Below are 12841 nucleotides of genomic sequence, written 5' to 3'. Positions count from 1 at the left end.
AATTTCACTCCTTTTAATTGTTTTTCTAAATATTGTTTGAAAGTGAAATTAGACCAATCAACAACTGCTTGACCAGTAAGGAATACCATGAGTAAGGACAATCTTCTATGTGGAACAAAAATTAAGAAAAGAAATAGAGATGTAAGCAGGAACATTATCAGTTTTAAGATAACATGGTCTACCAAGAGCAGTAATGGCAGATTATAGATGTGAGATGCAGGGGCGGATTGCTATTACCATTGCTAACAGTGCGTTGTGTGCACAGGTTAGGTTGTTTTGCATGTGCGCGCTATGCATGTGTGTCCCCAGCATGTTTTTGCTTCTGCACATGTGCAAGAAGCAAAAATGCACTAAACTTTTGTGAGAGGACACACATGCTATATTTCTGTGGTTTTTTGCTTCCGCGCATGCACAAAAAACATAGAAAACAAAACAAAATCAGTCTTTGAAAGTATTTTCCCCTCCGGCAAAGTGCTCACCATCTCTTTCAAAGCTTTCTTCTTTTCAACCTCAAGAACAAAAACTTACATCCCCTATCTTTCCAGATGACATCCTTCAGTTTTTCTCTATCCTTCTGATCGTAGTCACCTCGGTTAAGAGCAGCAAGTCGCTTCCACTCTGCTGCTGTTGGAGGCTCTTGGACGACACCTGTGGGGTATGCCAACTCCAAAATGGGCACCAAACCAGGTCCCCTTCTTCCCCTCCCCTTCAGGGAGGTTCTGGGCTGATTCAACAGAATCAGCACCCCTAAACAGCAGGGGTTCAGCAATTCCTCCGCAGGAGAAAAAGGAATGTAGTGGCACTGAGGTGGGTAACCATGCCCTCTCCCCAAAAGAACTTGGGAACATTAATAGCACCTGGTTAGGGCTGGATAGAAACATTCGGAGCAAATAGAGAATGGGGGGGGGGGGATCAAAGGCAGGGTTTGGAAAACATTCTTGGCAGAGAATAACAATGAAAGAGCTTGCAAGCCAGTAAGAGCTGGGAACATCATCAGCACCTGGTTAGGGCTGGAAAGAAACTTACTCAGAGCAAGTTAGAGCAATGGAAAAAACCCTGCAAAGACTTGGAAAACATTCTTCACAAATAGAAACAATGAAAGAGCCTGTAAGGTAAGAGCTGGGAAGATCGTTAGAAGCTAGTTAGGGCTAGAAAAAAAAGCTACATTCAGAGTATAAGACACATCCTAATTATCAACCTCTTTTAGGGAGGAAAAAGGTGTGTCTTATACACCAAGAAATATGGTAAGTTGGTTGCAGTAACACTTGTTGGATTTTTATACATATCAAGACCAAAATGGCAGAGCTTTGTAGGTTTGTTTACAGATAAGAGATAAAATAAGGGAATTAGAAATCATTTGTTGTAATTTAAGAGGAAAAAAGTTATTTTTTTTCCTTACTGTATTATCATTGGGGGCAATGGCAGGTGGTCAATAAGCCAGCACTGCATAAAGATACCGACGTGTCTTCATTGCGCTTCGGGGAAGAGCGAAAAGTGAAAGGGTTCACGGCTTACTCTGACTTTACAAGGTCGAGGAAGGGTTGTGTGTGAGGATGTGAGGAGGGGACTCGGGATGATAAGCAGGAAGGCAGACCCTCCTCCTCCCATTTTTGAATGATGGGTGTCAGTATCTGTTGTGATTCAGCCTGAGGCTCCTCAGGGAACGGCTGGAACTCTGCCAGCTCCATGCTGAGAGGGGGAGGATGAGGAACAGGAGGAGGAGGACCAGGCAGACGGGGAAGAGGAATGTCAGGACGAGGAGGAGGGAGAACAGCCTGAGACCCCCAGGGGGGAGCTCTCCCCAGCGAGTAGCCTGGAGTCATTAGATGAGAACGCACAAGCCATCATAGATATGAGGCAGAGAAGGGCAGCACAACGAAGGGGACAATTAGCCAGGTATTTCCATCCCTAATAGGCAACAGCTGGGTTTGGGTGTGGTTCTCCTCAGAAAGGTTGAAAAGGCAGGCCCGCCCTTCCTGTATTGTGGAGAGTTATCTTTTGGGAGTCCTGTGACCTTGCTTCGATCCTTGGCGTCTCTGATTCTGGCTTGTGGCCTCGAAGGCTGAAAACTTGGGGGAGGCATGGGTTTTATTATCTACAGTGGTGTGTGTGCCAGCAAGAAGCCTGTTGTATTGTCTGGCCGTCGTGACTCTTCTGTGAAGCTTCATAGCATTCCAGTTTGTAAGAACAGTTTTTGTTATCTGTGTTTGTTTTCAAAGATATAAAATGACTTTGCTTTTTACCAGCGTGTCTGGATACTCTTTTTAGTTGGTGTTGACGTCTGGGGGAACCCAGACAGAACAGTATCCATCTATGCCAGCTCTTAAAAGTCCTCAAAACTTTTCTTTTGGTGCCAGACAATACAAACTATATCCTTTGTCCCTAGCACAGGTGAAAGTTGCCCCAGGACAGGAGAAAGTCTTGGGGGGGAAGGGATGGGGATAAGTAAGCCGCAGGCACCTTCACTTTTCGCTCCCTCCCCAATACCATCAACCTTGGCATTTTCTGGCCACCTGCCGTTGCCCCCAAGAGCTGCTCACCAGATCCAGCCATGTGTCCATGGGAGAAAGTGCATGGAGCAATCTTATAGTTCTCCTTCTCTAAGCCTAGCCCCGAAGGGAGTCCCAGCCAGGTGAGCCCCGTTTGCGAGCCATACACGGGCCAGCCGACAAAGCCAAAGTCGCGCCACCAGCAGCCTTGGGCTCAAGGAAAAGGCATCCGATGCTTTGGACGGTTCTTGGAAGATGCAACCCCGAATCCAACCCCCCCACACATTAACACTAGGGCAGGGAGACAAAGAACGGTTTGACCGTGTGCTCTCTCTCAGGACCCACATCCTTAAACGGGGCTCTCGTCTCCCACTCATCCCCCAGTCGCCCTCTGCTGCAGATTCACATGGGGAGGGGGTGGGGGGTCAACCGGCCTGCCGTTCTGGCCACTGCAGGTGTACAGAAGGAGGGAGGGTGAGACGATGGAAGGCGCTTTATTGATCCAGCCGCGCTTTTGTGCGCCAACTCAGGTTGCAGCCCGTGGGGTGCGCAGACATTGGTTCAAAGCAGCGGGGCAAGAAAGGCAGAACCCTGCCCGCATGCACATACTTTGCACACCTGAGGTGGGGGGGAAATGGTGGTACAAGAGGCAGGCAGACATGTGCACATGTGGCCAGAGCTGGAGGGGTCCCTGGGGTGCTGCAGCCAGTCCCCCCTTCTTCTTCTCCCGCTGAAGCCTAGGGAGGAGGAGGAAAGAGATGCAATTAGGAAGAGGAGGTCACGAAACTCAGCTCTCTTTTCCACTCTCGGCCATGCAGTTAGGAAGGGGAGGTCCCCGCCTCCGGACTGCTGCCGCAAGCAAAGGGAAAATCCCAGGCGCTTTGGTGGTGGCAGTCCAGAGGCTGGGAATCCCGATGGGTGCGACAAACAGCAGGAAGGAGACAGAGGCTGCTGCTCCGCTAGACTATGGGGGGAACATCACAAATATAGGTTGATTTAATTGAGGCCAACAATTTGTTCTTTTTTGTCCCGGAGTGGTGAGAAGTCCTGTCTTTTGAAGACCCCGAAATGGCGTCTCTCCATGGTGGCTTAGATCTGCTGTGGACATGGATGCACCGGGAGCCAGTCAGCTGGGGAGCAGAAGACAGTGGCTGCCTTGGAAGCTGACGCCAAAGACCTAATTAAGAACTAAGCCACATTGCCGAAAGACCAAACGGAGCTGAAATGAGCTGGAAGCGGGCCAGTAGGTGAGAGCTACTGGCTGCTGGCACCGGAGATGATCCAAGCAACTGAGGCAGCCGTGATCCACCAGACGGACCTGGGACGCCGGAATACTGAATGGTGGGAGTGTTCAGCGTCGGAGGGCCAGTCGGGTAGAAGGCTGTATGGAGAAGCTGAGCTGGTCACTGTTGAGGAGAAGGAGGCTGACAAGAAGGAGGAGGAGGCCGAGGAGAATATCACGAATACCTAGGGACTGTGCTGAGGCTGTGTGGAGGCTGTGCGGTACTGCTGGGAGCACGGAGAGTCAGAAATGTCACCTGGTGAGAATGGCGGACAGTGGAGGGTGACCAGGGTAATCAGTGAGAGTCGGGGGTGCCATGGAGACGGAGGAGTCAGAGGTGGCAGCCGAGATATACAGAGATATATGGAAAGGAACTGGGAGTGCTGGCCGGTGGCAGCGGCCAGCACCAAAGAGCTTGACCAGAAACTGGGACATTCCCACTGGACAATTTTAGAACTCAGCCGATTTAGAACTTGGCACCATTTTGTTGCTGACTTGATTAATGAATTATTGACTATTCCCTATATTCATAATAATTAATATTTATAGTTTGTATAGTACTTAGTTTTATATTTTATAAATATATTACTTTCTTAATGTTTTAACTATTATTAATTCAATCTATATTTTAATTAAATTATTGGGGGAGGTTTAACTGATGGATAATTGGTTTTTTTTAATAATGTATGGTATGAATGATTGGTATTGGTGGGGTGGGTGGGATTATGGCATGGATGGGGTGAATGGGAATGGTATGAATGATATACTTGGCCCACCTGGTGTTGGAGAGGCAGGAGGGGAGGGGGCACATCTCTGGGGAGGCAGAGGGTCAGAATATCCCGGTGCTGCTGGGGAGAGGCAGATATGCTAGCCATTCCAAGGGAATGAGGGATCACTGCTTAATAGCGATCCCTCGTTCCAGCTCCGTGAGCTCAACCCAGGGTACTGGTGACGAGTGTAATTCTGGCCCTGGACTCAGGCTGCTGCTACTCAATGCCAGGTCGGTGGTAAATAAAGCTCTCCTCATCCAGGATTTGATCCTGGAGGAGGAGGCCGACCTGGCATATGTGACTGAAACCTGGTTGGGCCCGGAGGGAGGAGTTCCTCTCTCTGAAATCTGCCCAGCCGGGTTCCAGGTCTGGCATCAGCCTCCACCCCAGGGAAGGGGGGGGAGGAGTGGCTATTATAGCCAGGGAGAGCCTTTGCCTGCTCCAGAGATTGTGGGTTGTGAGTCCCTCCTGGTGAAGTTGCACTTAGGGGTTCCGGTGGGCTTGTTGCTCACGTACCTGCCTCCCAGCTGCATGTCAACAGCTCTGCCTATGTTGCTCGAGGAGGTAGCTGGGCTGGCGGTAGGGTTCCCCAGACGTATTGTCTTCGGGGACTTTAACCTATCATCGCTCGGTGAAACCTCTGGGCTAGCGGAGTTCATGGCCACCATGACAGCCATGGACCTGACTCAAGTAGTTCAGGGTTCGACTCATGAGGGGGGGGCATGCACCTGACATGGTATTCCTCTCTGAGCAATCGAGTAATGGTCTGAGACTAAGGTGCTTAGAAGTGTTGCCTTTGTCATGGTCAGACCATTTTCTACTATGGCTTGACTTCCTCGCTCCAATCCTTTCCCACAGGGAGGCGGAACCGACTAGGTGGTTCCACCCCAGACGCCTGATGGACCTAGAGGGCTTTCAAAGGGCGCTTGGGGTTATTTCAGATGCACTCGTCTACAGTTCAGCAGAGTCTCTTGCTGTAGCCTGGAATAAGGCTGCAGCGGAGGCTCTTGACTGGATTGCACCGTTGCGACCTCTCTGTGGCTCTAGACCCCAGAGAGCTCCTTGGTTTACCGAGGAGCTCCAGGAGTTGAAATGCCAGAAGAGACGTCTAGAGAAGCGATGGAGGAAGATTAAGTCTGAATCCGATCGAATACTTGTAAGAGCTCACATTAAGACTTACAAAGTGGCACTCAAGGCGGCAAGATGCGCGTATCATGCCGCCTTAACTGCATCAGCAGAATCTCGCCCGGCCGCTCTGTTTAGGGTGACCCACTCCCTTCTTAACCAGGGGGGAGTTGGGGAGCCCTTGCAGAGCAGTGCCGAGCAATTTAACATTTTTCGCTGATAAAGTTGCTCGAATTCGGGTGGACCTCGACTCTGATTGGATAACAGAGTCGACTGGGGCTTGTACTTGTCCATCTGTCTGGGAAGAGTTTGATCTGGTGACACCTGATGAAGTGGACAAGGCCATTGGAGCTGTTCCGCCACCTGTTTACTGGATCCATGTCCCTCCTGGCTGGTTTTGGCCAGTAGAGAGGTGACACAGAGCTGGGTCCAGGAGATTGACAATGCTTCTTTGAGGAGGGGGTCCTTCCCAGCTCCCTACAAGGAGGCACTTGTGCGCCCCCTCCTCAAGAAGCCTTCCCTGGACCCAGTCATCCTTAACAACTATCGTCCAGTCTCCAACCTTCCCTTTATGGGGAAAGTTGTCAAGAAGGTGGTGGCGCTCCAGCTCCAGCGGGCCTTGGAAGAAGCCGATTATTTAGGTCCTCAACAGTCAGGTTTCAGGCCCGGCTACAGCACAGAAACTGCTTTGGTCACATTGATGGATGATCTCTGGCGGGCCCGAGACAGGGGTTTATCCTCTGTCCTGGTGCTTTTTGACCTCCCAGCGGCTTTTGATACCATCAACCATGGTATCCTTCTGCGCTGGCTGGAGGGGCTGGGAGTGGGAGGCACTGTCCTTCAGTGGTTCTCCTCCTACCTCTCCAGTTGGTAACAGTTGGTGTTAGTGGTGGGTCAGTGGTCGACCTCTAGATTTCTCCCTTGTGGGGTGCCTCAGGGGTCAGTCCTCTCCCCCCTGCTATTCAATATCTACATGAAACCGCTGGGTGAGATCATCCAAGGGCATGTGGTGAGGTATCATCAGTACACTGATGATACCCAGCTGTACATCTCTACCCCATGTCCAATCAACGAAGCAGTGGAAGTGATGTGCCGGTGCCTTGAGGCTGTTGGGGTCTGGATGGGTGTCAACAGACTCAAACTCAACCTGAATAAGACGGAGTGGTTGTGGGTTTTGCCTCCTAAGGACAATTCCATCTGTCTGTCTATTACCCTCAGAGAGGGTCCGCAACTTGGGCATCCTCCTCGACCCACAGCTCACATTAGAGAACCATCTTTCAGTTGTGGTAAGGGGGGCATTTGCCCAGGTTCGCCTGGTGCACTAGTTGCGGCCCTATCTGGACCGGGACTCACTGCTCACAGTCACTCATGCCCTCATCACCTCAAGGCTCGACTACTGTAATGCTTTCTACATGGGGCTACCTTTGAAGAGTGTTTGGAAACTTCAGATCGTGCAGAATGCAGCTGCGAGAGCAATCATGGGCTTCCCTAGGTATGCCCATGTTACACCAACACTCCGCAGTCTGCATTGGGTGCCAATCAGTTTCTGGTCACAATTCAAAGTGTTGGTTATGATCTATAAAGCTCTACATGGCATCGGACCAGAATATCTCCGGGACCGCCTTCTGCCGCACGAATCCCAGAGACCGATTATGTCCCACAGAGTTGGCCTTCTCCGGTCCGTCGATGAAACAATGTCCTCTGGCGGGACCCAGGGGAAGAGCCTTCTCTGTGGCGGCCCCGACCCTCTGGAATCAACTCCCTCCAAAGATTAGGATTGCCCCCACCCTCCTTGCCTTTCGCAAACTCCTCAAAAACCACCTCTGTCGCCAGGCATGGGGAAATTGATTCTCCTGGGCCGCTTCCGCTTTGTGTATGGTCTGTATGAGATGCATGATTGGTTTTATATTAAGACTTTTTAACTGTTTTTAGGTATTGGATTTGTACTGTTTTTGTTGTGAGCCGCTCCGAGTCTGCGGAGAGGGGCGGCATACAAATCTAATAATAAATAATAAAAAGGGGAAAACCCAGCGGTCACAAGGCAGGGAAATCCCTGCGGCAGTAAGAACGCACGCGCTGTGAGAGAGCTCACACACCCAGGCTTGGGTTCGGAAGTAAAAAATGGTTCGGAAGTAGAGGCAAAAAAATCTTAAAACACCGGGTTCGTATCTCGAAAAGTTCGTCAGTAGAAGCGTTCGTAAGTAGAGGTACCACTGTATATGCATTCAATCTCCCAATAATAACAAACAGACCGGACAGATTAACAGCATATCCAAAGTGTGGAACATCCAACATTGACTTATACCATGGATTGTGGGAATGTCAATATGACATAAAATTCTAGCAACAAATAGAAGAAATTATTAAAAAGGTTTGGCCAAAAGAAAATAACCTTTCTTCTATGTTTATTCCATTGTTTACTAAAATGCTGGTTGGAACCTGCAGTCCCTATGGTGGACATAGTGATAGAATGTAGAATGCTTAGAAGCAGAAAAATCAAAAAGGAGGTTCACAGCCCCATTCTTTAAAATAGAGGTGCTTTCTGAGTACTGTATATACTTTACACAGACAGAGTTGGACGTAGTGATTCTCTGACAGAATGGTATTTACAAGAAAGGTTAAAAGGTTCCTTGCGGATACTCCATATAACTTAAAGAGCAGATGATGAAGGAAGGAAGGAAAAATAATACGTTATCTTCAAAGGGTAGGACTACAGTTTAAGTATATATTATATTTTGTATGTTTGCAGAAATATATGAATCTTTATTTCTGATGAAAGTAATTCTTCATAAGGACTTATGGAACTGTATAATTTCTTATGAATCCAATGACTGGAAATCAAAAACGATTTATAGCTGTGTAATTATGGTTTTGACACTTTGTCATGTTTTATCATTGTTTGTAATATAAAATTTGAAAATAAATAATAATAATAATAAATAAATAAATAAATAAATAAATAAATAAATAGATAGATAAATAAAGCCGGTTTAAGAGCTTTCATCTACAGCGGTCAGAAAGAGGTACATTTCTGAGCCATAGGTAGACCATTTCCTAATTAAGCTGATTTTTTTTTTATTAGGTCAACTCAAAATTATCTCCTTCCTAAAATGCAAATTTCTACATCCCAAACTTCAATTTGTCTGTCAGAGACCTGGAAATCTCAGAAATGTAAACATTATTGGAAAGTTAATAAAAATATTGAATCTATATAAATTTCAGAATTATTGTTATTAAATAGCTACATTTCTATTATAGCATTGTGTTTATAGATACATAAATGATATAAAATATATTTTCAGAATATTTTTTAGTTCAACTAAGGCTACCTGGTCTAATCTTTGTGATTGATGCAAGTACTGATTCGTGGTTTGATATATGGTTAGAATGCATACTAGCTCTAGCTGGCACAACAACTTAATGATGTTTTGGGGCTATTTTTAGGCAGATGTCTTTCATTTGGATGATATACAGCTTCAATAAATAAATAAATGGATATTATTATAGCCACACTGCTTAGGGAGAAGTGTCGAATAGTCAACTTTATGCTATATAGCTTGCTATATCATGTGAATTTCATATTTTGTTCAGACAGTAAAACCTTTATTGGAAGGCAGTTGGCTTGGATTTGTTTGGTCTTACTCACTAGACAAATTAACTGCACACCCAGAAGCTGAAGCTGGAATTTGTAATCTATTCTTGGACTCAGTTTTGCTTTCCCTTTCCCTTCCCCCAATTTATCATGAAATAATGAAAGAAACAAATACTGGCATATTGCCATAAATAATAGTTTGAAGTTCTTCCAATTTCTGTGTCACAAGATTGCTATTGCTCTAGGAAAGTCAGTGAATTGTCTTGGCTGCCAGAACTGCATTGTAAATGAAATAATCTATAGTAATTGCATCTGTTACCTTATTTTCCACATCTTTTGTAAAAAAAACAATAAAGAGTCAGGCCTAAACTGCCTTAGTTCTAAAAACAACCTAGTTTCACACCCATTTTCAATGTATCTTACTGGTTCAAACTGATCTTCTATAGCTTTAAGCCATATTCTTAAATATACCTTAGGAGTTAACATCTTCTCTAATTCCACTGTGTTCTCTGCATATGATAGCAATAACTACTACAACAAAGAATAAATCAACAATTTACTACTTTAAATGAGTTAAGCCTCTGGACATAGTAACAGCAATTCTTAATGACATCAATCAAAATACTAAGATAAGTATAGTCACATGTATGTTCCTAAGAAGAAAAGAGTATGAATATATTTCTTTTTGATTGGCAAATAAGTGATTAACATTGCTTCGCCTCTATCCCCAAAAATATACTTCTAGAAAGTAATTATTTTTGTTTCTGTATGATATCCTGAAATATCTGTTTGCATCCATACAGCTGTCTCCCCACGTTATCAGCTCAGAATTTTTGTGGAAAGCTGACAAAATGGCATTGAGATGTATATAAATCAGTGACAATGTGTTACAACATGTGGTAAACAGAAGGCAACTGTGCATGCAGAGAATGAAAGCTCTTATGGACACATTCTGGAATCAAGATGGTTTGGAGCACGTGAAGATAAATAAGTAAATCCAAGATAAACTTGAACAATATTTTTATTATTTTATGTGGAAATTACTATCTATCTACTACTAAAACCCTCCTCTTTATGTGTTGTAACCTTTAACTAGGCATAATGGTGCAATGTTTTTTAAATTAAGGTACTGTAAGGTGGTTAACTTATAGAATGCATCAAAAATTCAGGAAATCTTTTTGGAAATCTATATAAAACTTTTTATAACAAATATTATAATAAAACATTTCCTGTGGTCAAGTCTTAAAAGTTTAACTGTGCTATTTTCAGGGCAGATACATCTCTGAATATCATCTTAATTTTTAAAGATTTTTTCCAGTGAAGGCAGTAGATTAGAAACTCTGCCATTGCTATAGACACTGAGGAATTTGGTAAAGAAATATCTGTTGTTGTTATTTTACTAATGGAAGAGTGTAACAAAGCTGAACAGGTTTTACTGAAAAGTCATAATTAAAGAAATGACTGGGTTTAAAATTACACTCAAAATCTGTGAATCTAGTCACTATGACTGCTACTCAAACAATGGTGAAAATAGACCATAGTTTCAAATGGTTGATGGATCTAATGGCTGACTAGATTGATAAGGCTGCTTTGGACACAATATTTCCTACTGCAAAGTGCTGGTAAACCTAGTTGTGGATAGTAGCACTATGTAAGTTCTGGATTCAATTCCAAAAAGGTGCCTTGGAGCACACAGGAAATGCAAATATAATATATATGTAAAAACCACTAGTCTTTTCCAAGAATTATACAGCAGCTTGCAAGGAGGTTGTTGTGCAATTCTAGGAGAAAGATACAACTTTTAAAGAGTTGCTGTGAAGTGCTAGGTTGCACTCTTGCACACTCCAAAATGCCCTTTTCTAATTACCACTGAAGCACTGCATAGCCCTAGTAGAAACTACTTTTGTTTGGCTATAAAATCTTAATCTCTACCTGACATGATTACAGCATACAGTAGCTAAAATATTGCTCTTTGTTAGGAAGAATGGAAAACAAATACAATACATAAATATTTTGGTAGAAGCTGCAGCAGTAGCAGATGGACAGGTTTTACTTTCTTCATGCAGCAATAAGATACACAGTGGGTTACACAGGGTGTGGGAAATGGATATTATTTCTTAATCAGGTTTAAACCTGTTCATTTGATTCCTCAAGTAGCCCCACACCCCTTTCTCAAGACTCAGTAGATATTTAATATGGAACAAGGTTGCAGCTCCAGGCTTCCAAAGAACTGCTGTAGAATGGGGTGGGGATTATAGTTTTGTTTTCAATATAACAGGAATCAGGTGAAGCCAACCTGGTGCCACCAGAAATGTTGGATTATGATTCTCATCAGCCAGAGACCTCTAAGACTGATCACTGAAATTACAAAATAAAAACAGTGAAGATGGAAAGGGATCGCGAGATAATACAAAACTATTATATATTCAAGTCTGTGTGTACAGTGATCCCTCGATTATCGCGGGGGTTACGTTCCAAGACCTCCCGCGATAATCGATTTTCCGCGGTATAGTGGTGCGGAAGTAAAAACACCATCTGCGCATGCGCGCCCTTTTTCCATGGCCGCGCATGCGCAGATGGTGGAGCCGGGGAGCGACGAAAGTGCGGAGGCTGGCAATGGTTGTATTTAATGTCAGCCACCCGTAGGCACCCGCCCGCCCGCCGTTCGCCCGCCCCACTCGCTCACCGCTCGCTTGCCGCTCGCCCGCCCTCCTGCTCGCCGCTCGCTCGCTTGCCGCTCGCCCGCCCGCCGCTCGCCTGTTCGCCTGCCCGCTTGCCGCTCGCGCCGCTCGCTCACTTGCCGCTCGCCCGCCCGCTCGCCCGCCTGCCCGCCGTTCGCCCACCCGCCCGCGGGCGAAGAGAAAGAAAACAAGAGAGGGAAAGTGAGAAAAAGAGAGAGAGCAAGAGGGGGAGAGATAGAGAAAGAAAGAGAATGACAGGAAAGAAAGAGAAAGAGACAGAGAAGTGATTCTTGGTGATGACGTATGACGTCATCGGGTGGGAAAAACCGTGGTATAGAAAAAAAACCCGCGGAGTATTTTTTAATTATTATTTTTTGAAAAACCGTGGTATAGTGTTTCGCGAAAATCGAGACCGCGAAAATCGAGACATCACTGTATATCTTATACCTGTACTTATATGCACGTGTATGTGAAAACATGCTATTAGAAAAAAAAGGCTATACGGTATTCACATAATGTGCTTAATCATGTTAAGAAGAGCTGTAGTTTTCTGGATCCACATAACATACTACATTTGATCACAAATTTGGATTATTAAAACATTAGATGACTGTTACCTGATTCACACTTCATTGGAGCGTGGCATCACTATACATCGATGACAAACTGGCTACCATATGTTAATCTCTACTAGTGTTCTTCAAAGATAGGAAGTGCTGAGCCAGTTGGCAAGCTGCAGAGAATTAATTTAGACCCACCATTGTTTTCCTAAACAAGATGATTACCTGCGAGCTTAGAGGAACCCTGACTGTAATACTCATTTGTTTGCTAATTAAATCAATAATTCAATATATTTATATTTTTATATGTTACCCGGCAGATCCAAATATGGGAGGGAACTC

This window comes from Erythrolamprus reginae, chromosome 1 (assembly GCF_031021105.1).
Source record: "Erythrolamprus reginae isolate rEryReg1 chromosome 1, rEryReg1.hap1, whole genome shotgun sequence".
Lineage (NCBI taxonomy): Eukaryota > Metazoa > Chordata > Lepidosauria > Squamata > Dipsadidae > Erythrolamprus > Erythrolamprus reginae.
Note: the sequence above shows the minus strand (reverse complement) of the source record.